The sequence below is a fragment of the Kogia breviceps genome, chromosome 2 (genome assembly GCF_026419965.1).
Source record: "Kogia breviceps isolate mKogBre1 chromosome 2, mKogBre1 haplotype 1, whole genome shotgun sequence".
Classification (NCBI taxonomy): domain Eukaryota; kingdom Metazoa; phylum Chordata; class Mammalia; order Artiodactyla; family Physeteridae; genus Kogia; species Kogia breviceps.
This window is the reverse complement of record NC_081311.1, coordinates 198,705,001-198,728,059: the sequence shown is the minus strand read 5'-3', so window position 1 is coordinate 198,728,059 and position 23,059 is coordinate 198,705,001. Positions and strand designations below refer to the sequence as shown.

General features: G+C 51.9%; 1 protein-coding gene and 1 long non-coding RNA gene across 5 annotated transcripts in view; one reads left to right on the top strand and one right to left on the bottom strand.

Annotated features, from left to right (window-relative positions):
• Positions 1-1,795, bottom strand: part of MLPH (melanophilin) — a 45,160-nt gene extending 43,365 nt beyond the window's left edge. The window contains exon 1 of one of the 4 annotated variants that reach the window (XM_067027220.1): positions 1,673-1,795. The gene's annotated coding sequence lies outside the window, so the exon portion shown is untranslated. The remainder of the gene's footprint in view (positions 1-1,672) is intronic. The other 3 variants (XM_067027222.1, XM_067027223.1, XM_067027224.1) reach the window with 3 other exon arrangements.
• A 97-nt stretch (positions 1,796-1,892) lies between these two features.
• LOC136793640 (uncharacterized) overlaps positions 1,893-23,059 on the top strand; it is a 24,650-nt gene continuing 3,483 nt past the window's right edge. Inside the window, exons 1-3 of the long non-coding RNA XR_010839257.1 lie at positions 1,893-2,244; positions 4,569-4,671; positions 14,127-14,233. This is a non-coding gene — a long non-coding RNA (uncharacterized lncRNA). The remainder of the gene's footprint in view (positions 2,245-4,568; positions 4,672-14,126; positions 14,234-23,059) is intronic.

Here is a 23,059-nt window from a genome sequence, read left to right as displayed (position 1 = left end):
CGTTCTCCCAGCTCCCTGGGAAGCTGCTGGAAACCGTGTTTACGCACGGACATAGTTCCGCACTCGCAGCTAAAGCCTCAGCTCTCGTCTCCACGGCAAGGACGGGTCCCACGGTGACACCGAGGGACGAGGATGCGGCTGAGCCTCAGGAGTTGGGTTCCCGTCCCAGTTCAGGCACCAACCAGCCCTGCGACTCGGGACAAGTCCCCTTCCTCTCTGGGTCTCAGCTTTTCCATCTGTGCCATGACCTCTATGTCTCTCTCCAGCCCTGGGTGATGCCAGGATGTCAGGATTAAAGGGAGAGGTTACAAGCTGGGTAGAGGGGAGCGGGCTCTTCCTCCAGAGATTGCTTCTGAAAAGAACGAGACAGCCCTAGAAGGCTGACCCAATGGCATGAACCGGGGGCAGCCGTGAGAAATCACCACACTGTCATCCGAGGGCACCGAGGTCTCCCTTCTGTGTAGCCTACAGGACTCTGGATTCTCTTCGCCACCCCAAGCCTTCCTTCCACTCAGCTGCCTTTTTCAGTCACTAATGCCTTCATCAATAAGACCCACTGACTGCTAGTCTATGTGCCTGCAACTGTCTTCAGTGAATGCTGCGGGGCACCTACCACTGCACCAAGATTTTGGCTGTGGTGGAGCACAGGGACGTATGATTGGTGCTTGGATCTAAGGCATGAGGCCCTGGAGACTCAGGCATGGGGCCCTTGCCCAAGAGAGCTGTGTCTTACTGAGGTCAGCGGAGGGGCTGACAATCCAGCAGAGGGCTGGATGTCGGCGGACAGAGGTGAACGGGCTGAACCCAGGTGTCAAGGTCACTGCTCCGCTGCCACATGGTCTGCAAGCCCTGGTCTTCTCCTTGGGGCTTCACGGCCAAGTGCAGTGCCACCTTCGCACCTGGTGGGCTAGTGGGGGCCTCACCTCCCCCCTTTATCTTTCTAACCTCTCAGAAAGAAATGTGTAACTACAATTTTAAAAAACAAACATAAAAACGCAAAGACCCCAACCCAACTGAAAATGAAATGGGGTTTTCAACATTTGGTTAAGGTGAGTAGGACACAGCCTGGGAAACTGCAGGGGATTTGTAAAGAGGTCTGGCTCAGGCAGGGACCTGGGGCCAGTGCCCACTGTGTGACTCTCTTCTCGTCTACAGACCCTTCCCCATCCAGATAACAAGGTGGTGGGCCGTCGAGAGGCATGTCGGCAAACAAAACATAATTCCAATAAAACTGGGGCTTTCAGAGGCCCCAAAGTCCAGGACTCATCCTCCCACGCCGCGACACCACCCGGGCTCTCTCTCTCCGGACAGGAGGGGTCTCTCCCCAAGCAGCCTCAGGCCCCTGGGCGACCAGCCGCAGTGAGTCTCCTCCGAGGCCGGCGGCCTCAGCCCCGTCTTCATGTAGATCCGCAACAGGGCTTTTGATTAAAACCACTGTTTTGCTCCCTGAGGATCTCGACCAGTCTGATCAAGCTATCTGGGTGAAGCCTGGATTTGGGGTTCGGTGGGTTGGGCGCGTCCCCCTCATCAGCCGGGACCGAGGCCTGGGGGTCGCTGGGGGGTGTTTTCACACCGGCGGGGCTGCGCCCAGCACCGCGGACCCGCCCTGAACCTGGGGCCTCCAACCCGGGCGCCACCGGACCCCGCCGTTCCCCCTTCTCCCCGAACTCACCGACTCCTTTCCGGGGGCGTGTCGGCCCTGGCCCGGACCCCGGGGTTGCTTTCTGCGGTCCTGCTAGGGAGAGCAAGGCGACGGGCCGGGCGTCGGGTGCGTTGAAGCCAAGAGGACAGATGCGGGCCAGGCAGGGCGCAGGGCGCACAGCGGAGGGAGGGGCGAGGTCCCGGAGGCGCCCGCCGGGTCACGAGGACCGCGCCGCGCCCCGCCCCGCCCCGGGAGCGCCGGGCACACACCCGGGGCGCCCGCGCGGGAGGCGCCAGTGCTGGGCAGCCCATTGCTCCTCGCCCCCAGCCTACTTCGGGGAGAAAGGCGGGGAGGAAGGCAGGGAGGGGAGGGCTGAGCCCACACCTGGCGAGTTGGGAGACTGCCAGGTGATGCGGCCGCCGCCGTCCTGCCCTCGGCGCGAAGGGAGCCGCTGGCCTTTCTCGCCCTCGGAGCGCGCGGTACCTCGTTTAATTCCCATCCCAACTCTGCGCGATTTACTCCGGTTTTACAGATGGGGAAACTAAGGCCCAGGAAAGAGCCTTCCCCAAAGCCACAGACTAACTCGTGGGAACGCCTTACTGGTAAGTGGGACTCTGGACCCCCTGTTCCCTGCGGCAGACGCGCGCCCCTCCACGTCTTCCCTCCTGCCCGGACGCGGCTGGACCCGGAAGCTCAAACGCCAGGAGCCCCGCCACGGGGAGGGCACGGAGACCTTGCGCGCCAAAAAAAGTCCCGCAAGTCACAGCCGCGGCTCGCGGAGGGGTCAGCATCCGCGCACAGACGGGGCGCCGCGTGCTGGTGCGAGGAGGCCCTGCGTGAAGCCCTCCGAGCTCCCGCGCCGCCGTCTCACTTTCCGCGCCCGGACTCGCGCTCAGGGGCGCCTCAAACCGGGAGCGTGCAAAGCACCGCCAGCAGCTCCAGCCACCGCGCCGTGCCTGCTTGTCCTTCCCAAATCCCCTGCACATTAAAGGGCGTCACCATCTTCCCTTTCCCTTCCGGAGTTGGGCGCATCAAAGCACTCCCCCCTCCTCCCTCTCACTTACTATTGATAAAAAAGATCAAACAAAACTACATTCTTTTCCCCAGGAACTACTTTCGAAACTTGTCATATCTGCGAAATGGGGATAGGAATATAAATAAATACATAAATGATCAGTGCTGTTAGGTGAACAAATACTGATATCTCCGTTTTACAGAGGAGGGAACTAAACCTTATAGGATCATGGTGATGTCACATTGGATAGTTTATAAGGCACTTTCAAAAGCCACGCAATTCTGCTCGGGTTAGAGCTCTGGTTGTCTGCTGTGCCCGCGGAAGCCCTGTAAGTGCATGTGGGTATTTCTGTCCTCTGGGCTACATAGGCGCTCTGGCCAAGCACCATCAACTGTGTGTGCAAACCCGGGAAGTAAGGTGACACTTACACTTAACCCAGAGTTTCCAGAAACCCTGTGAGTCTGTTCTTAGGTTTTTTATTTCCTTACCATATACTTTATTTACTCTGTTGCTTATAAAATTAACAGATCCCTTAAAAGTCGGTATCAGGACCATTTAAAAAAATAAATTTATTTATTTTTTGCTGCATTGGTTCTTCGTTGCTGCATGCGGGCTTTCTCTAGTTGCAGAGAGTGGGGCCTACTCTGTTGCGGTGCACGGCCTTCCCATTGCGGTGGCTTCTCTTGTTATGGAGCACGGGCTCCAGGTGCGTGGGCTTCAGTAGTTGTGGCGCATGGGCTTAGTAGTTGTGGCTTGTGGGCTCTAGAGCACAGGCCCAGTAGTTGTAGCACACAGGCTTAGCTGCTCCACGGCATGTGGGATCTTCCCGGACCAGGGCTTGAACCCGTGTCGCCTACATTGGCAGGCGCATTCTTAACCACTGCGCCACCAGGGAAGTCCCCGTTTTTAAAAAAAATATGTATTTTATATTTCATTTTTTAAAAAAATTGAAATATAGTTGATGTACAGTGTTGTGCTAGTTTAGGTGTACAGCAAAGTGATTCAGGTATGCATATATAAATATCTAGTCTTTTTCAGGTTCTTTTCCATTGTATATAGTTCCCTGTGCTGTATAGTAGGTCCTTGTTGTTTATCTATTTTATATATCGTAGTGTGTATCTATTAATTCCAAAGTCCTAACTTATCCTCCACTCCTTTCCCCGTTGGTAACCATAGTTTGTTTTCTAAGTCTGTGAGTCTATTTTTGTTTTGTAAATAAGTTCATTTGTACTGTTTTTTAGATCCCACATATAAGTGATATCATGTGATATTTGTCTTTCTCTGTCTGACTGACTTCGCTTAGTATGATAATTTCTAGGTCCATCTGTGTTGCTGCAAATGGCACTATTTCATTCTTTTTTTATGGCTGAGAAGTATTCCATTGTATATATGTACCCCATCTTCTGTCAGTGGACATTTGGTTGCTTCCATGCCTTCTTGGCTATTGTAAATAGTGCTGCCATGAATATTAGGGTGCATGTATCTTTTCAAATGAGAGTTTTCATCTTTTTTGGATATATGCCCAGGAGTGGGATTGCTGGGTCATCTGGTAACTCTATTTTTACTTTTTAGAGTAACTTCCATACTCTTGTCCATAGTTTTAAAATGGTTTTTATTCTTTCATGCTTTTTTATTCAAATTACTGGGTTTTAAGTAATGTGTGAAACTGATACATGGTGGTATGTGATAAGGATATATGGTAAAGAATATGAACAGTATGAAATGAAAAGTCAAACTTAATCTTATTCCTTCACCCAAGCCCACTTCCCAAAAGCCATCGTTTGCAGTGGTGCCTTGTGTATTCTGCCCAAATTATTGTGTGTGGTTAAGCACGTGGACTCTGGAACCAGCTGCGGGAGTTGGACCCCAGCTGAGCGCATCCTCATTGGGCTGTTACTTGACCTCCTCCAGGCTCAATTCTCTCTTCGCCTCGGTGGGGATAGCAACAGGATCTGCACAGTGGGGCCGTTCTGAATCAGTATACACAAAGCACTCGGATGAGACCTGCCATGAGGTGACTGCTAGGTAGATATTAACCCCGGTTAGTATAGACCCGGTTCATTCTTTTTAATGGTTGCAGAGTAGCCACTGCATGAGTTTACCATCCTTATTTTACTGCTCTCCTATTGATGGACAGTTAACTTTGGATTTTTTGCTGTTTAAAAATATTTCTGCCATAAACATCTTGCGTATAATGTGTAATATCACTGGCATATACATATTTATGATGGTACATAAATGTAATTGTACCTACATACGTATCATTGTACATACATGCGAATACAAATATATCTATACCATAAAATCCTAACACTGAATTGCCGAGTCAAAGGATGTATGCAATTTTTTAGAGAATATTCTAGAATTGAAAAAGTTTAAATTATTGGAACAATCTCAAAAATGACATAAATTTGGAAGTATGATACAAAGAAGCCCTCCTTCCAATTTGTAAGTTGCTGACACGATGTTTTAGTATGTATTTTACAAACAAGGACAAACTTCCAGAAAACTTCGATCCAGCCATCAAAATTGGTAAATGATATGCTGTTATGTATAATCATGAGAACCCTTTCCAATTTTGCCAGTTGTCTCAATAATTATTCTTTATTGTGAAGGATCCAGTTCAGAATATCTTGATTTCTTAATTTAGCTATTTACGGGGAGAAGGGAGGGGACAGAGCACAGAGGAGGGGAAAGGTAAGCAGTGGGGCTTGGCGGCTGCTGGCCAGGATCTTGGGCTCGGTTGTTTCTCCTTCTCCTGGTACTCTTGGCTTGCCTGGGCCTTACCTGTGGAGCCCTGGCCCCTTCCTAGCTTCTCAGGGCTCCCGGCGTGCCCCTTGGTGCCGCCCTCTGGCTTCCTTTTTGCCCCTGCCCCTGTATCTGTCCTTCCTCGTTCACTTGCTTCGGGCTGGCTTTCTTTTTTAAGACTATGTGGTCCAGTCCTGTCTCTTAGAGATGAGAAAACTGATGCTGAGAGACGGGATGGCACACACCCAAGGTCACACAGTGAGTTAGAGATGACTCACCCCTCCAGCAGCAAGCCTCTCAATAAGCCATCGCGGACCCTTACGAAGTCGGCTTGGTGGGTGGACACCAGAGGGCAGTAGAGGGCCCCTCCCCACTTACTTGTCTTAAAGTGGCTGTCAGGAGACCCTGCTTTCTCTGAGATTTAGGGGTGGACAGAGCAAGGAAGGCAGGATGGCTGTCTCGGCCATGCCATCAGGAAGCTCACCATGGAAGATGGGCCTCAGGGGAGCGCCCTTTAACTTCACGGTTTGGAAGAGTCCCCCATCTTCAGGGAGGGCTGGGCTGGGACTTCCCTCATCCCTGCTGGTAGAGAGGAGACCGCAAGGGGGAGGAGGCCCCTGGCCCACCAGGGAGCGTCCTGCAGTGTCGGGAAGTGCCAGCTGCCCCCGCGATGGCAGGTGCAGGATTAGTGCTGAAAGGCCTGCGATCCCTTCTTGGGTCCTTGATAGAGCTCACCAGCAGTTAAATCCTTCCTGCCTTCTCCCCTGTCTAAATCCTCTGGGCTGGTTTGCCATTGGGCTAACCAGGGCATCTGGATTTTTGAGATGAACACCCGGGAAGCTGAACACACGTAAAGTACCACCCCCAACCCCAGCCATGTTCAGTAAAGTATATTTTACAAGAAAACACATTTAAATGGTACAAATGAACTTATTTACAAAGCAGAAATAGAGTCACAGATGTAGAAAACAAACTTATGGTTACCAGGGGGGAAAGGGGTGGGGCAGGGATACATTGGGAGATTGGGACTGACATATACACACTATGATACTTGGAATAGATAACTAATAAGGACCTACCCCATAGCGCAGGGAACTCTAGTCAATACTCTGTAATGACCTATATGGGAAAAGAAGCTAAAAAAGAGTGGATACATGTATGTGTAGAGCTGAATCACTTTGCTGTACACCTGAAACTAGCAGAACATTGTACATCAACTAGACTCCAGTAAAAATTAAAAAAGAAAATGCATTTACATCAAATACTGAATGATTTTCTTTCTTTTCTAAATCTGAAAAACGGAGAAGAATCCCATTTGGGGAAGTGTTCTCCTGGCTTTGTGCTTGTTCTCCTGGGTGGGGAATCCTAGGGCCTTTGAGGAGGTGTCACCTGACCGCATGCTGCCCGCCCGCTCTTCAGCGCACAGGGCCCCGTGACTGCAGTGGAGCACACACAGTGACCCCTGAGCTGTATGTCTCGGGGTCGGGGGTTGGGGGTCAGAACCACGCCCAGGAGAGGGCCTGTCTGCTCATCTCCCAGCCTCCACCTGCCTTCCCTCTCGTTTCCGAGCTCCAGCCCTTTACAGAACGATGTCCCCGTGCCCCACTCACTGCTCAAGTCCTACTCTTTTTGGGTGTCAGCTCAACTGTCCTCCCCTCGGAAAAGCATTTCCCGCACTCTCAGACTCCCTGTTACTCCCGTCGCGTTCTTACAGAACCATTCTCATGGTTTACGCACCACGTGTGTGAGGTGCTCTGGTAACGTCTCTGCTCCCCTGCTCTAAGGTCTGGGCGCCCCAGGACTGGGATGTTCACTTTGACGTCCCTGCTGCCATACTTGGCCCATGGCTGGTCTTTGATGACTACTTGTTGAATAAATGTTGTTCAGTAATCATAATTAAGTATTTCGATGATGCCCTTGATGTTAACTGACTGATGGGCGTCTTCCAAACAGAGCTCTGCTCCCACCACCCAGGTGGATGAAGCTCAGGGCACCTTCCGGGGAGAAACGTCGGTTGAGAAGAGGGCTGGTGGGAAGGTGCGACGCAGGGTTGGGAGAGGGAGGCCTGCTTTCTTCTGGGGCTGTCATTCCCCCTTCCTCGTACCCTTCATCAGCCCTTACTGCGTTTTGAGACAGCAGCCCCCAACTCAGCTCAGCCTCTTCCCCTATCTTGGGTTGGGCTGAGCTCATCCTTGCTTTTTCTCCCCAGGAAGGATGTGTCAGAGGGCAAGAAACAGTCCCCTTCTACTCAGAGCTGAGCATAATTCATTTGCCTGCTTCTATCCCATGTTCAGTAGATCAGAAATGTAGGGTTTGCAAACTCATTTTGGCAAGTTGCTTTCCCCCCATCTGAACACATGAGGAATTAGCTTTTGATAAGTGCTTAGAAGGAGCTCTAATCGGGCAGAGAGGCCAGCCAAGAAGAGGGAAAAATCTGAAGAATGAAGCCCTTCACTCTAAAGCCGTCAAACCACTCAGGCTTTCAGGGTTTTGGAAACCTCAGATCATGTGAGACATGAGCCAATGAGCACTTGTCTTTCCCTAGAGTCGCTCAGTTAGGAGCTTTCACTATGAAGGGTTCAGGAATTGAGCAGAAATGGTTCATACTGAAGGGAGAGACCTTAGGCCATAAGGTTTTATGCTCTATTCTCAGAAGACCCTCTCCTGGAAATCTCAGTGTGTCTATGATGGGAAGGAGCATGAAGGGAGCTGATCCTCACTGAAGACCTACTGGGTGCCTGTGATCACTGTCTGGTTGCCCGTCGTATATAATATCAATTGTATCATGTGCCTGATCTGTGCAGCGCTAGTTGCGTTAGGTGCTTGACCTATGCAGTATCAGTTGAATTGGGTGCCTGATGTATACAGTATCAATTGGGCTGTGCAGGTCGGGAAGCTAAGACACTAGCCCAAGGTCACTCAGTTAGAGAGGTGAGATCAGATTAAAATCCCGGCCTGGGAGTCTCAAAGCCTAGACTTTCACCTTGCCCTGTGGCTCTCACCACAGCAAGAGTGACCAGCTCAGGCAGTGTTGGCATAGCCAGAGGTAGAAAAGCTGTGAAGAGCAGACCTAGAAACTGAAACCCAGAGCCCTTCTGGCGGTTACTTGCCGGAGCACACGAGGGGAAGTGGCTAGGCTAGCCCCTGAGAGCATCCTGCCCTCCATCATGGGGCGGTCACCTCCACCCCTGGGTTCCCAAGCCATGGCTGCTAAATCAGGCATTACAGTGACAATTCTTTCCACCCCTCCTTCACTTCCGAAATTCACAGAATGACCTGATTTCAGTTTTAACAGCGTATGTTGCACTTCACATTAAACTCTCATACGAAAGTTCTGGAACATTTGCAGTGCTGCTAATGACCTTCCCCGCAGTGAAACCTGTCACAAGATCTCTCACTGGAGCTGCTGCCACCCTCACCCTCTCTGCCTGACACCAGTACAGGCTCGGGAGTCAGTGCCAGCTGGAAACCAACCCAGAGCCGGGAGTGGGATTTCCAACAGTACCTCACCCACTCTGCTTCCTCACCTCGGGGCCAGATCCCCAAACCCGTGGCCAACCAAGAAATGTACCCCACCCCATCCTTAGCCCACGAATCCTCCCCTCACCCTTCCCCTAACCCCACATTCACCCCCATTTTCGTGTTAACGGTCTTGTTTCCCACACCCTCGCCACCACCTGAGCTCCACACCCAGTTACAGTTTCCAGCTTCCTGACCCCAGGAATCCAAACAGCCTTGCTTGTTTCCTGGAGCACAAGCTATGCCTTCAATTCGGGGTGGAAACTTTATGTCAAACTGTGCTTTCGGGCCTTCACTTTTTCTCCTCCACCCGTCCACAGTTCACCTTCCAAACTGGCTGAAATTCCACCAGTTCAGGACGCCAAGCTAGGTCACTGGTTTTGAAATTAGCTTTGTAAGTGTATTTCCGGGTTCTGGAGATACATGATTAGAATTTTCAGGTTTTAAAGCCATTTAAAAACTGTAATAAAAACCCAACATCCTTGGGGAATGGAATGGCAGGCTCAAGTCTCTGTCCTCATGGCTTTGCTGTGCAAGCCGAAATGTTCATCACGGCAGTGTTTAGAGAAATCCGTACCTCCTGCCACCTTGGGGCAGACTGTGCTGATAAACAGACACAGAATTTAATTGTAAGGGTGCCAGTGCAGGGGTTCCAGATAAAATACAGGATGCCCAGTTAAATTTGAATTTTAGATAAACAATGAACAATTTTTTTTTATAAGCTTGTTCTAAATGTTTCATGGTGCATACATATTTATATTAAGATATTATTTGTTGTTTATCTGAAATTCAGATTTAACTGGGGATCTTGTACTATCTGGCAAATATGCGCCAGCAGTACAGAGGGAGCTCCCTGAGTATGTTTTCTATGCTAAAGTCAGGGCCCTGAGAGGGAAGTGCTGACATCCTGTGACCTGGAATGGGGACATTGGGGTGGATGAGTCTGAGCTTGAACACCTAGATTTCCCAGAATGCTCTGGGCTTAGAGAAGCAGCCCTTTTCCTCTCCCCAGAGGTACTGGTACCCAGAGACTAGGGAAGACTTCACGGGAGGTGGATGTCTTGCAGTAGGATGCTTGTCCTCAAGATCTGTCGCCATCTCTCCTTATTTCCTCTAGATTAAAAACCGGGGCCAGGTCTCAGCAGAGCCTACGTGGGAAAATAAAGTTCCTGGCCTGGGAATAAATAAGCTCCTCACGGACATAATGGCAGGTCCTGGCTGGTATGTATCACCAAGTGACAGAGGGAAATGTGTGGGAATGAACCTTGAAGATATTGAATTGAGTTTACTGGTTTGCAAGAATTGCTCCCATGTGTCAGGATTTCACGTCCTGGCAAGGACACTTAGAAATTATCCAGGGCTTCCCTGGTGGTGCAGTGGTTGAGAATCCGCCTGCCGATGCAGGAGACACGGGTTCGTGCCCCGGTCCGGGAAGATCCCACATGCCATGGAGCAACTAAGCCCGTGAGCCATGGCCTAAAAAAAAGAAATTATCCAAAACACACTGCTGAGATGGCTCTGCAAAGCTTGGGCATGACGTAAGTGAGATGTAGGTACTGCAATTGTCTTCCTCGAGTATTAAGTAAGAGCTTAGAGGGCTTAGGGAAGTAGGAATATGAGACTAGACTGATTACGTAAGATGGAAGACTCCACCCCTTGGCTCTGCTCCCTGGGAGGCCCCAGAGGACACTTGCTTCATCCAGGCAGTAAGGGAACACTGATGAGGGGAGTGCTTGCATCTTTGGGCAATCAGTGCTGGCTGTCCTCTGTCATTAGTGCTGACAGTAGGAGATTATGCCATGGAACTGCCCTCCTTAGTGTCCAAGGGGATGCCATCATTCTGAAATAGCAGAGTCTGGTGGAGTTGCTCCATTACCAGAGGCAAGGTGGATGAAATTGCCACAATGGCAGAAAATCCACAAAGACGACCAGGGCCCCCTAGCTCAAAGGTATCTGTGGGGCTGGCTAAAAGACCATGGTAGTCCTTGGGGCATCCAATTAGGGCATTGCTAGATTGGTATATGCAGAAGGATTCAAGAACTGGTGAACAGAAGGTTGATTTCAGACGTTGCAATGAAAAATTACAATGCCACACCCAGTTTCCAGATCTAAACCAGCTTTCAGCCCCCAGAGCCGCTTGACTAAAGGAGAAAACAGGCCCCCTTGAGGACGGACCTCACAATGTCACTACACAATATATACCGTAATTATTCCACATTCCTTCCTTCAAGGGGCCTATGGTTGTTTACCAGAGTAACTGCCCTACTGGAGAAGAGGGAGATTGGACAGATTCTGAGCTGCCACTCATCCAGGGAGGCACCACCTCCTCCAGGGAGTCACCACACCATCATCAGAAAAGAGGATCTGAAGCAGTTAGCTTTTACATGGGAAGGACAGCAGCACACCTGTTGTCCCAGGGCTGTATTAGCTCTGACTTCTGTCCCAGTATCATCCTCAGGAACCTTGACCATGCTTGTTCAACATATGGATGATCTTTTGCTAATTACGCCTGGTGCACTGGAAGTGGCAACGACTCTGGATGCCCAGGGAAGACTTTTAGGTGCCAGAAGCTGGAAGCAAATCCTACAGAGATTCAGGGGGATGCGACTCTGGTGAAGTTTTAGGGGTCTAATGATCTCGAGTATGCTGGAAGTTGCCCTCTAAGGTAAAGGCAAGTTATTCACTTTGTAGTTCCTACCACAGAGGCAGAGCCACATACTCGATGAGACTCCGGATTTTGGAGGCAACATATGCCCACCTGGGTATACTGCTCCAATCCATTTAGCAAGTTTTTCAGAAGGCTGACAGGTTTGGGTGGGGCTCAGAGGATCGGGGAATTCCGTAGCAGGTTTAGGCATTAATGCAAACTTGGTTGGTCAGGGAACTAGAGGAAGTAAGATAGGAAAATTGGAGACAGGGGCATGTGTGTGAATCTTGGGAGTGGGTACCACAGGTGAATCTTGCATCTCAAGTCAATGCTCAGCAGAGGCCATCTCCAGTAGAAGGGACACTGAATGAATGGGTGTACTGGGTGACCCTTCCTGTGGAGGTCAGCCTCTGTGCTTGGCCACCTCAGTGTTTACATGGGTCCAGCTGTACAGTCTCCCTCTCACCAAGGCTGATCTAGCTGCTTCTGTTGCTGAATAGCTGACTGTTGCTAAGCCCTTCATATGGCACCATCCCTTGAGAAGATAACATCCCCTGAAATTGCTGTGTACTAGGAGTATTTAGTGGGGGTTGTTAAGAGATTGGAAAGTGCAATTATAAAGGACTTAAGATTTTGGTTCTGGAATAAGACGCATAGACTCAATTTCCCCTGCTCGTCTATCATAAAAACAAATAAATACCCTGGAAATTATTCAACAAATGATACAAGGACTCTGAAAGATAGGTGGAAGAGGGTGGACTGGCCAGAGACCTCATGACTGGAGGGAGGACCATGTGGTGAGTTCTCTGGGTTTTCCTTTTATCTACTGCACAGCCCTGGGCTGGGTGCCAGAGAAACCTGCAACCAGAGCCTCCAACAGGCATAGATTAAAAAAAACCCAAACCTGGAAAAGCCTTCTTTCTCTGGCTAAAGGACTGGGGAAGGGGAAGCCCGAGAGAGACTTAGTGAAAGGCTCCAGTCCCTGCTCAGCAACCTGGACGCCAGCAGGCAGTCTGATCTGCGAACAGCAGTGACAGCACCCAGGCTCCAGGCCATCCCAGCCCCTTCATAGCTGGGACCCTGGTGGTCCATCTGCCCACAGCTATAGCAGCCATGAAGCTGGTACCAAACCAAGCCTGGGTCTGCTTTCCCGTGTGCAGTAAAGCCAATCTACTGACACCAGGTTGTGGTGAAGGAAAGGGCAGCGTTTACTGCAAGGGCCAAGCAAGGAGTCCAGGCAGCTAGTGCTCAAAACCCCTGAGCCCCCGATGGGTTTCAACAGAGCATTTTTAAAGACCAGGTGAGGGAGGGGTGTCCCAGGGTGTGTGATCAGCTAGTTCACAATTCTCTGATCAGTTGATGGTGAGGTAACAGGGTGGTGTCACAGGGGTTAACATTATGAATCCTTAGGCACCAGTAGGTCTGGGGGCTACATGCTCATGGTCATTAGGTAGTTAATTTCTTCCATTTGGTGGGGGTTTTAGCATCTGTAAAACAACTCCGGAAAAGTGCATCAGATACTATTACCTAGGTACCTCAGAGAGAAGCTACAGCAGAGGGTATGGGGGTGGGGGGTGGTCTGTCCTGGGAAGACAACATAGGGTCCTGCTCGGTTATAAAGCTATGTGTCTCCTTGCCCTCCACCCAATGGCATAAGGAGACCTAGGCCAGTCGTTCCAGGTTCACACAGTGAGGGCAGGTGGCCCAGGGCAGTGCCTTCTGGCCCCAGAGATGACACCAGCAGGGACTGAGAAGAGCCCCAGCAGCCCGGGAAGAACAAAGCAGCCCCGGGTGACATGGCGAGGGCTCAGGTCACAAAACTGTTGGCAGACAGTCAATCTCTGAAATCCTTGTTATGGGGAAATGAAGCCCATGAATGTAGGCCAGAACCTACATCTCAACTAAACAGTTGACTGTTGCTAAAATAGAAGATTTTATTAGGATCGTATTTCCTACCATAATAGCCAAAATGTCTAGGGTATAATACAAAATCACTGGTGCTACCAAGAACCAGGAAAACCACTGGATGAGAAGAGACAGTGAACTGAGGCCAGTACTTAGATGAATCAGATGTCGTACTTACCTGACAGGGATTTTACTTCATTTTAAAAAATATTTTTATTTATTTATTTATTTATTTATTTGGCTGTGCCGTGTGGCATGTGGGATCTTAGTTCCCCGACCAGGGGTTGAACCTGCAGTGGAAGTGTGGAGTCTTAACCACTGGACCGCAAGGGAAGTCCCCCTGACAAGGATTTTAAAGCAACTGTCATATATCAATGTCAATGCTTCAAAAATCAATGTCAGAAAGGCCTCAATAATCAATTAGAAGTTGTGGATTTATAAAACATTATTACTTAGAATTAGGAGACCAGGATGTCACCCACTCGCTGTGTGATCTTGGGGAAGGTTTTCAACCTTACTGAGCCTTGATTTCTCTGTCTACAAGGTGGAAATAATATGTTTGACCTGGCAGGTGAGAGGAATCATACAACAGCCTGCTGGCAACACTGTTGGTTACCCACTCAACAGCCATGTTCCTTCTGTGCTCGCAGCACCCTGCTCTCATGGAGAGATGAGACGCTCCTAGCTGACGGTGCATAGCTCTCCAGCCTCCCTTGCAGCTAGGATGGACCACAGGACACACTTCTGGACAATGGAGGTATGGGGGTAGAGGTTCCTGGAGAGAGTGTTCCTTCCAGAACAAAACAGGAAAGCCTCACTCAGGGAAAGCCCTGTGTGTCTTATCCTTTCCCATTCTTTCTGCCTGGAACTTGTATGGGAGGTCTGGAGCTGCAGCAGGTATCTGGCAACCAGGAGGAGGCAGGCAAGGGTAGAAAACCTACCTGCTAAGGCTCCTGGGTTGGAAAGATGAGCCTGGAATCCTGAGCTGAGCTGTGCTCCTGGCAGGCAGTCAATCTCCGAACTCCTTGTTGTGGGGAAAAACGAACACCTACGTAGTGAGGCCACTGCCATTTGGGCTTTCTGAGCTTATGGCAGAAAGCTCTCCTGATTTAATGAAGAAGGTGAGGAAGAGAGCGTTAGTGACAGTTTATTCAGTACCAGGTACTGTTCTGAAGGATGACAGTCACGTTTAATCCTCACAGCTACCCAGGGAGGTCACAGCTACCCAGTCCTGTCCCCATTTCAGGGAGGGCTGAGTAGGGGTGTGGGTGCCTGTCCAAGATGCAGGGTAAGGAGGAGGAGGGGCAGGAACGCATACACCCCACCTTCCTTGTGCTGGCTCAATACACATCAGTGGTTAATATTTTCTTTGTCGTCGTTAAGGTTACATTAGAGGATTTTCGTGGGTTTGTATTAAAACCCTTAGGAGGGTCAATGCTTATCGCACTGAAACTTCCTCTCGCCCTTCCTCTCTTTCTCCCCCTCTTCCTGCATGCATCCTGACCTTCTGCCGTGTGGGTAGCACATGGTGCACAACTCCTTCCCTAAAGGAGCTGGCAGGGCCAAGGTCAACCTGCTAAGGCTGCTGAGGCTGGCCTGGGCTCCTGCCCCGCGAGGCCTGTTTTCCCACCGTTGACTCGGGGACGCCTTGCTGCGCTCAGAGAGCATAGGCAGCCTTTGGGCGTAGTGCTGGGCGGTGGCGGGAGGGGGGTCCCCGTGCAGCGAGATTTCTGCGGTGTGAATGAGGTCGCATCTCACCCTCACGAGCGGGACTCCCTCCCCATCCCACGTTCCCTTCCCCCCCCCTCCCCCGCCCGTCAGTCCACCCACCGCCTCCATCTGGGCCTGGCTGGGGCCTCAAAGGCTTTCCATCTGTGGCCAAAGAGCTTAACTCAGACACATAATTAAAGACAGGGACGCAGTTTCGGCTGGAGGGTGAGCGCCACACAAGCATGCAGGCGCCCTGCCCGCCCTCTCATGTCTGTCCCCTGGGGTGGGGCCCATGGGAGTCTGTCCGCCCGCACCCAGGAGGAGCCAGTTGACAGCAGGGAAGCCCAAAGCTCTCCGGTGCCTCCGGCAACCCTCAGGGACACCCTCTCCGGTGGACTTACTCCCCCTGGCGACGAGGGGTCCACGCCTCCCACCCTTTGACTAGGGGAACCTCAGCAAAACCTTGCAGTTACGGTGCATCAGTGGTGACTAGGACCTCCAAGCCCAGAGCACGGTGTGATTACTCCCTCCACACGGTGTGATTCAAAATAAACCCGGACAGACCAGAGCGAAGGTCTGGCCATCCAGCACTGGCCCACACCCCCCATCTCCCGCCAAGAGTTTTCACCCACAGTAGTTACTTGAACATTGTTTTCGGTTTGGTTTTGTTTTTAATATCGAATGTAAGAAAAATCTCATCTCTTGGTGCACCTGCCCCGACTGTTGGTGGCCCAGGCCCCCGCGTGCTGGGATCCTCAGGAAATCACCTCCCAGTGGGCTGTCATTCGGGACCTGCAGGGCCCTGCGCCGGCACATCACATCACATCACTTCACCCTCTGCTCCAGGTCCAGCTAGGAGAGTCCTGGGCCCTCCCGGGGTGGGGATGGCGCCAGTGCCGGGATTCCCCTCCATCCCCACCTACGGGGTCAGGATCCCTGGCCTCGTGCCCATCACAGCCCCTGGACCTCGAGGCCTGCAGAGGCCTCCAGGGACCCACCCATGGCTGCCCGGGGCTCTCCAGGGCTGCCCCCTCTCTCTCCAGCCCGGACTAGCAGCTCCTGCTAGGAAGTTGCTCCCAGCAACTCCCCTCCTGGCTGGAACCACCCGAGGAGGCCGGGCCCCCGCCTCCCCACAGGGCACACCCGAGGGGGGGGCATCACTTCAGGCCACAGCTGTGGGGCAGGGGGCAGCAGGCGGGTGGGCCGGGCCAGCTGGGTGCGAGGAAGGGCCAGGAATTACTTCTGAGTCTCGGTAGGCGGACGGGTGGGACCTGGGTCGACCCTTTCCCAGGAAGCAGTGGGAAGCCGTCGGTGCCCGCTGGCGGCTCGGTCGCGGCACGGGCTCTCTGGTTTCTGGCGCGGGGCCGGCCGTTCTGGCTGCGGGAGCGTGTGGCCCGGCCTGCAGGCCACTGAGTCAGGGCTCTGTGGAGACGCTGGGAAGCCTTGTTCTCATTGTACACACTCAGCATCCGCTGCCGACGGGGGCTTCCCTGGAGGGCGGGTCCCTCCGGGGTTGTCACTCTGTGGAGTTCTCCACGGTGCTCCGAGGCCTGGGCGGCTCCGGGACCTCTGCGCCACCCCACCCCCCGCCCCGCCCCGACCTGGGGTTTGTCCCAACTGCTCTGCATTCTCTTAGCCTGGTCTCGTGGGGGCTCCGGGCCGTGCGCCCCACAGGCCTCCCCGAGTGCCTTCTCCCTGCAGGGTCTGGAAAGGAGACGGCCAGAAGAGTTGCTGCCCAGGGAGCCCTGGCAGAGGTGTGGGCAGAGTTAAGGGAACCAGCAAAGGAGACTGACTTGGCCCTGGAGCTGGCCACAGCGGAGGCCACAGCGGAGGCCGTTGCCACCTTAGGTCCTAAGGGGCAGATGAGGGCGTGGTTTCTGGAACGCGCGCAGAGTGTGGAGCTGTGACGGGCCGTGTCACCAGCGCTGTGGGATACGGCACAGCCAGGGCCGCTGCGGGCAGGGAGGGGAGGGGACCATGCTCTCCAGGCCTGGCAGGCGCCCCTGGTTGGCTGCGCCCCCTGGGAAGCCAGGAGTAGGGGCACAGTTGATGCGGGCCGTAGAGGTCAGTGTCCGGGACCCAGAGCACGGTGGGGGGGGGGTAGGGGAGGGGGAGCCCGAGGGTCACAGAGGCCCCACGTACGACGACCGCACGTGTCCCTGGGCTTCCAAGTTCCCAGCAGCCCTTTCTGCCCCAGGCTCCCTGGGGTCCCTAAGCAGCAGCAGCTGGTGAGGTGAGAGGCTGCTGACCCCCTCCCAGGCCTCCTGACCCTCTGGCCCCAGGAGCCTCCGCCGCAGGCAGCATGGGAGGAGCCTCCAGGGAGGACAAAGCCTTCCCGTCCGTCTGCCTCCCATGCCCTGGCCTGATTTCGTTCCCAGCTGTAGACCACGTGCCCACAGTGGTGTCTGCAGAGAGCCGGCCCTCGGCAAATATCTGTGGATGGAAAGCACGTGTGGGTCCTGGGCCCCGGGCAGGCAACCTTGGGCTCCCTGGGGGCCGGGGCACAGCGCCTAGGGTGGTCCCCAGGGCCCTGTGGGGCACTGCCCTGGGCCTCCGTGCCCGGGGCCCAGCTCACAGTCACCGGCTCCCGTGGCACATAAAGTGACAGCCACGTGACGCGAAGCGTGGCTCCCAGATACTGAGCCCTTAGGCCACGCGCAGCCCTGCGCCAAGTGTCACTCATCCGGCCTCACTCCATCCCTAGGGCACGCCTGTGGGGTAAACGCTGCTGAAAACATTCCTATTTGACGGATCAGGAGACTGAGATTCAGGGCGGTTGGACGTCAGTTGAGCGACTTTCCAGAGGTCCTGGACGGTGCGGGTTTGGCCGGGGTGCCTTCTCAGGTCTGTGCCATTTTGCCGAGAGGCTTCCCCTGGAAGGTCACCTGGGCCACTGGCGCCCCTGTGCTGGTCCCCGGGGAAACTGACCGCTGAGGCCAAACTCCGCTGACCCCCAGTCTGGTGACTGTTGGCCCAGCCCTTGGCCGGGGGTCAGGCAGTAGCACACACCCCTTCCACGTCTCCATCACCTTTCCCTTCCAGACCCTCCTCTGACCCCTCACCACAGACCTGGCCCAGGCCCCCGGCACCCCGGCCTGGGATGTACCCCCTAGAGATCTGCAGCGCTGTTCTTATCTCCAGCCAAATGCCCCACCTCTCTGCAGAAGGAGCCTCTAGCGTGCACCCCCCCCGGCTTCCGTGGTCCCCTCAGGCCCTTTGTCCCCAGCTGCATGACCTGGCACCCTCGGGCTCCGGAAGCTGAGCCCACACCTCCTCCTTGCCCCCTGCCCACCTGCAAGTTCTCCCCTGGCATCTCTCCCATTGCTCCCTTGGCCTTGCGGTGTAACAGGCTGCCCGCCCTCCAGGAGCTCAGGACTGAGGGCAGTGGCCACAGGTCTGACCCGGAGGCCTGTACCTTCTGGAAGCTCCCCCTGGAGCCAAGGAAAGAACCCCTCAGGCCAGCTGGGCCTGGACTCCCTGGTCCACTGCTGGTTCCTGATGCCCTCTGATGCCCTCTACTGTCCAGAGCGCGTAACCACAGCCGACCCCGCCGGCCCAGGGGACACAAGATCCCCAGGCCTTAGTCCCAGCCCCGCAGCAGACCTCTGTCTGCTAAGCATGTCCATCTGCCCTGACCTGGAGCCCACGGCGAGACCCCGCTGCCCTCCCTAGCCCCACCGCAAGCAGCTTGGGGGGCCGTAAGGCGGCTCCATCTGATCTCCATTAGCGTCTGAGGGACCTATAATCACAGACTCCTCCTGAGCAGACCTAGTGGCGTGCTTCAGCGCTTTAAGGCTCGCATGCTTCTGCTAAAGGGCTTGCCACGTCTTGAGGTGTCTGGTTTCAACTTGATGGTCTTTGGCATCTTAGAACGTCTATGCCTGATTTCATAGGCAGGATGACTTCAGCCGTCTGGATGGTAAAGTCTGCGAGGGTCCTGCCAAAACTTCTGTCGTGTAAAATCCGGAATGGATGTCCGCAGGCCGGGAAGCCCTCCTGCCGCGGGAGCTTCCCAAGTCTGGTGGCCGTAGCCCAGCGGGTACATCTGTGTGTCCCTGCACACGAGGAGTTTGGAGCCCGATAGGGCAGCCGGGCAGCTCTGTCCCCGGCGGGTGCACCCCACCCTCACCCACTCTCAGACAAGGGTGCTTGCAAGCTGAGCAGGAGCTGGCTGGTTGAGAGGAGCTCATCCTCTCCTCATGGTTCTTCTTCTTGCATCTCGTGAGTGTTGGTAAAGGCTAAGGGCTCCCTGCTTCTGGACCTTCTGAAGGTTTCCATCACTGTCTCAGCTGTACTGCGTTAAAGAGGCATCACTAGTCTGAACAGTTTCTTCCTCCTTCCCTCCCCTGCCTTCCTTTCTTCCTTCTTTCCTTTCTATTTACTACTTGCATTAGTCTGCTTGGGCTGCTGTAACAGAACACCACTGACTGGGTGGCTTAAATAATACAAATGAGTTTTCTTCCAGTTTTGGAGGCTAGAAGTCCAGGATCAAGCTTCCCACCAATTTGGTTTCTAGGGAGAACTTTCTTCCTTGCTTGCAGATGGCTGCCTTCCCGCTATGCTATGTCCTTATGTGGTCTTTCCTCTGTGTGGTTGTGTGGAGAGAGAGAGAGAGATCTGTGCTCGCTCTTCCTGTTCTTATAAAGACACCAATCCTGTCGGATCTGGACCCCACCCTTATGACTTCATTAAACTTTCTGTACCTCCTTATAAGCCCTGTCTCCAAATACAGTCGCATGGGGCTTAGGGCTCAACAGATGAATTTTGAAGGGATGCAAACATTCAGTCTACAACACTATTCATTTTTATAAGAATAAAACATGGCAATCAAATAATTGCCCCCCTCTGGAAGCCTCTAGATAAAAATGCCAAAGCTGCAGTTACTGTTGGCTGAGACGGACAGCTTCGTCATGTGAGAGTCTGAATGTTAGGGGGTGGTTGGTCTACAAGAATGGAGACCCACAGTGAAGACAGTGTGGTGCCAATGCAAACACAGGCCAAGGGCAGCCAGCTCAAAGCGACCCTGGGCCCCGCTCTCAGTTTGTGTCCCCCAGAAGCAGACCCTGAGCACATCTGATGCAAATAATTTATTTTTGGAGGTCATTCCAGGGAAGAGGGGAATTAAGGCAGGGAATTGAGGTCAAAGAGTGTATTATCAAGTCAGTTACACCACGGGCGACTGGAGCCGTGCCTGCTGGGAGACGGGGTGTGAGGGGAGCATATGCCTCAGAATTATCACATCCTGGGTTGAGGAGTCTGAGATTTCATCCACCAACTCTCTGTCCATCGCTGATGGAGACTCTTACCCTCAGGAAAGATGCTTCAGGCACAGAGCTTTGCGGTTACCAGTAAATTGCTTCTGGTCCCAGCACCGGGTACAGATATGGGTGGCACTGAAAACACCCCTCTGCTATAATTTCCCCATGTGCCCTGTGACCCCAGAGTTTGTCCAGCCCCACAGTGGGGCCTCCACTGAAACTTCCTGCCCTGTGCCCAGATCTCCGGTGCCCTGTGGCTTCAGCCCTGCCCTCAACCCCACCCCCCTGTGCAGGGTGGGAACCCTGCTGAGCCTTTTCCAACCCTTCCCCCTGCCCAAGGGTTAAGCCCCACCCCTTTTTCTCTAGTGGTGGCCGGGCTCAGGGCTACATATGCTACTTTCCCGACCCTCACCGTGTCCTAACTCTGGCAGGATCTTCAAAGGATGTGAGGAAAGTTAAATATAAATTTAGTTCAAATTGCTTTGTTTTCTTAACAAAAGAACGAATTATGATGTTAGTGTCACTGTAGAGCTATAGCAATTAAGACTGTATGGTATTGGCAAAGGGATAGACACATAGATCAATGGCTCAAAATGGAGAACCGGAAATAGATCCACACAAATATGCTCAACTGATATATTTCCCCCCCCTTTTTTTTCCTTTTCTTTTAAAAATTTTATTGGACTACAGTTGATTTACAATGTTGTGTTAGTTTCCGGTGTACAGCATAGTGATTCATTTACACATATACATGCATCTATTCTTTTGCATATTTTTTTCCCATACAGGTTATTACAGAATATTGAGTAGAGTTCCCTGTGCTCTACAGTAGGTCCTTGTTGGTTATCTATTTTATATATAGTGGTGTGTGTATGTTAAGCCCAGGCTCCTAATTTATCCCTCCCCTCCACGTTTCCCCTTTGTCACCGTAAGTTTGCTTTCGAAATCTGTGAGTCAGTTTGTTTTGTAAATAAGTTCATTTATACCACTGTTCAAAAAATTAGATTCCACATATGAGTGATGTCATAGGATATTTGTCTTTCTCTGTCTGACTTACTTCACTCAGTATGACCATCTCCAGGCCCATCCACGTTGCTGCACAGGGCATTATTTCCTTTTTTTTTTTTTTTACGGCTGAGTTATACTCCATTGTATACAGGTACCACATCTTCTTTGTCCATTCCTCTGTCAATGGACATTTAGGTGGCTTCCGTGTCTTCAACTGGTATTTGGCAAAGATGCAAGAGCGCCCATCCAGGAGGCACAGCCTTTTCAACAAAGGGTGTGGGAGCAAGTGGATGTCCAAGGGCAAAGAAATGAGCCTCAGCCCAAATCTCACACATTTTACACAAATCAGCTCCACGTGGATCACAGACTTAAATGTAAAGTATAAAACCAATAAACTTTTAGGGGGAAAAAAAAAAGAAAATAATTTAGATCAAGGGCTAGGTGAAGAGTTAGTTGTTTGACTTCACACCGAAAACACTGTCCATAAGAGGAAAAAAAAAAATGGGTAAACTGGAGTGTATCGAAACTAAAAAGTCTCGCTCTGTGAAAAATTCTGTTAAGAGGATGCAAAGAAACGTTTTACACTGGGAGAACATATTTGCAAACCATGCGTTCAACAGAGGATTAGTATCTAGGGTATATAAAGAACTCTTAAAACTCAACAGTAAAAAATCCCCCAAACAATCCAATTAGAAAATGGGCAAAAGAAATGAACAGACATTTCACCAAAGAGGATTCACAGATGGCAAACAAGCACATGAAAAGATATTCACCCTCAATTGTCATTAGGCAAATGCAAACAAAAACCACAATGAAATATGACTACCCATCTATAAGAGTGGCTAAAACAAAAAATAGTGATAATACCAAATGCTGGAGAGAATGAAGAGGAACTGGATCATTTATACTTGCTGGTAGAAATGTAAGATGGAACAGCCCCTCTAGAAAACAGTATGGCAGTTTCCTACAAAACTGAACACGCCCTTACCCCTACGGTCCTGCAATTGCACAATTGGGCATCGATTCCAGACATTTGAAAACGTATGATCACACAAAAACCTGTATACAAATGTTCTTAGAAGCTTTACCTGTATTAGCTCTGAATTGGGAACAACTCAGCGTCCTGCAATGTGTGAAAGGTTAAACAACTTTAAACTGTGGTGCATCTATAGCTTGAAATACTTCTCAGCAATAAACGGAACAGACTATTGGTACATGCCACCACTTGGACTGTGATTTATGGGAATTATGGTTCATGAAAAAAGTCAATCTCCAAGGGTCACAAATTGCATGGTAACATTTAAGTAGCCTTCTTGACATGACAAATTTATAGAGGAGGAGAAAAGTTGAGTCGTTGTCAGGGACTAGAGAAGGGGGAGAGAGGGAGGTGGCCATGGGCGTGGAAGGCATCCTTGTGAAGGAGCTGGTCTGTATCTTCACTGTGGTGCTGGCTACAAGGATCTGCAAGTGTGATGAGATTGCACAGAACTAAACACACGCACACACGCGCAACCCACGCATGCACACACCCCAGTGCACATAAAACCGATAAAATCTGAATAAGGTCAACGAATTGTATGAAGGTCAACTTCTTGGTTGTGATACTG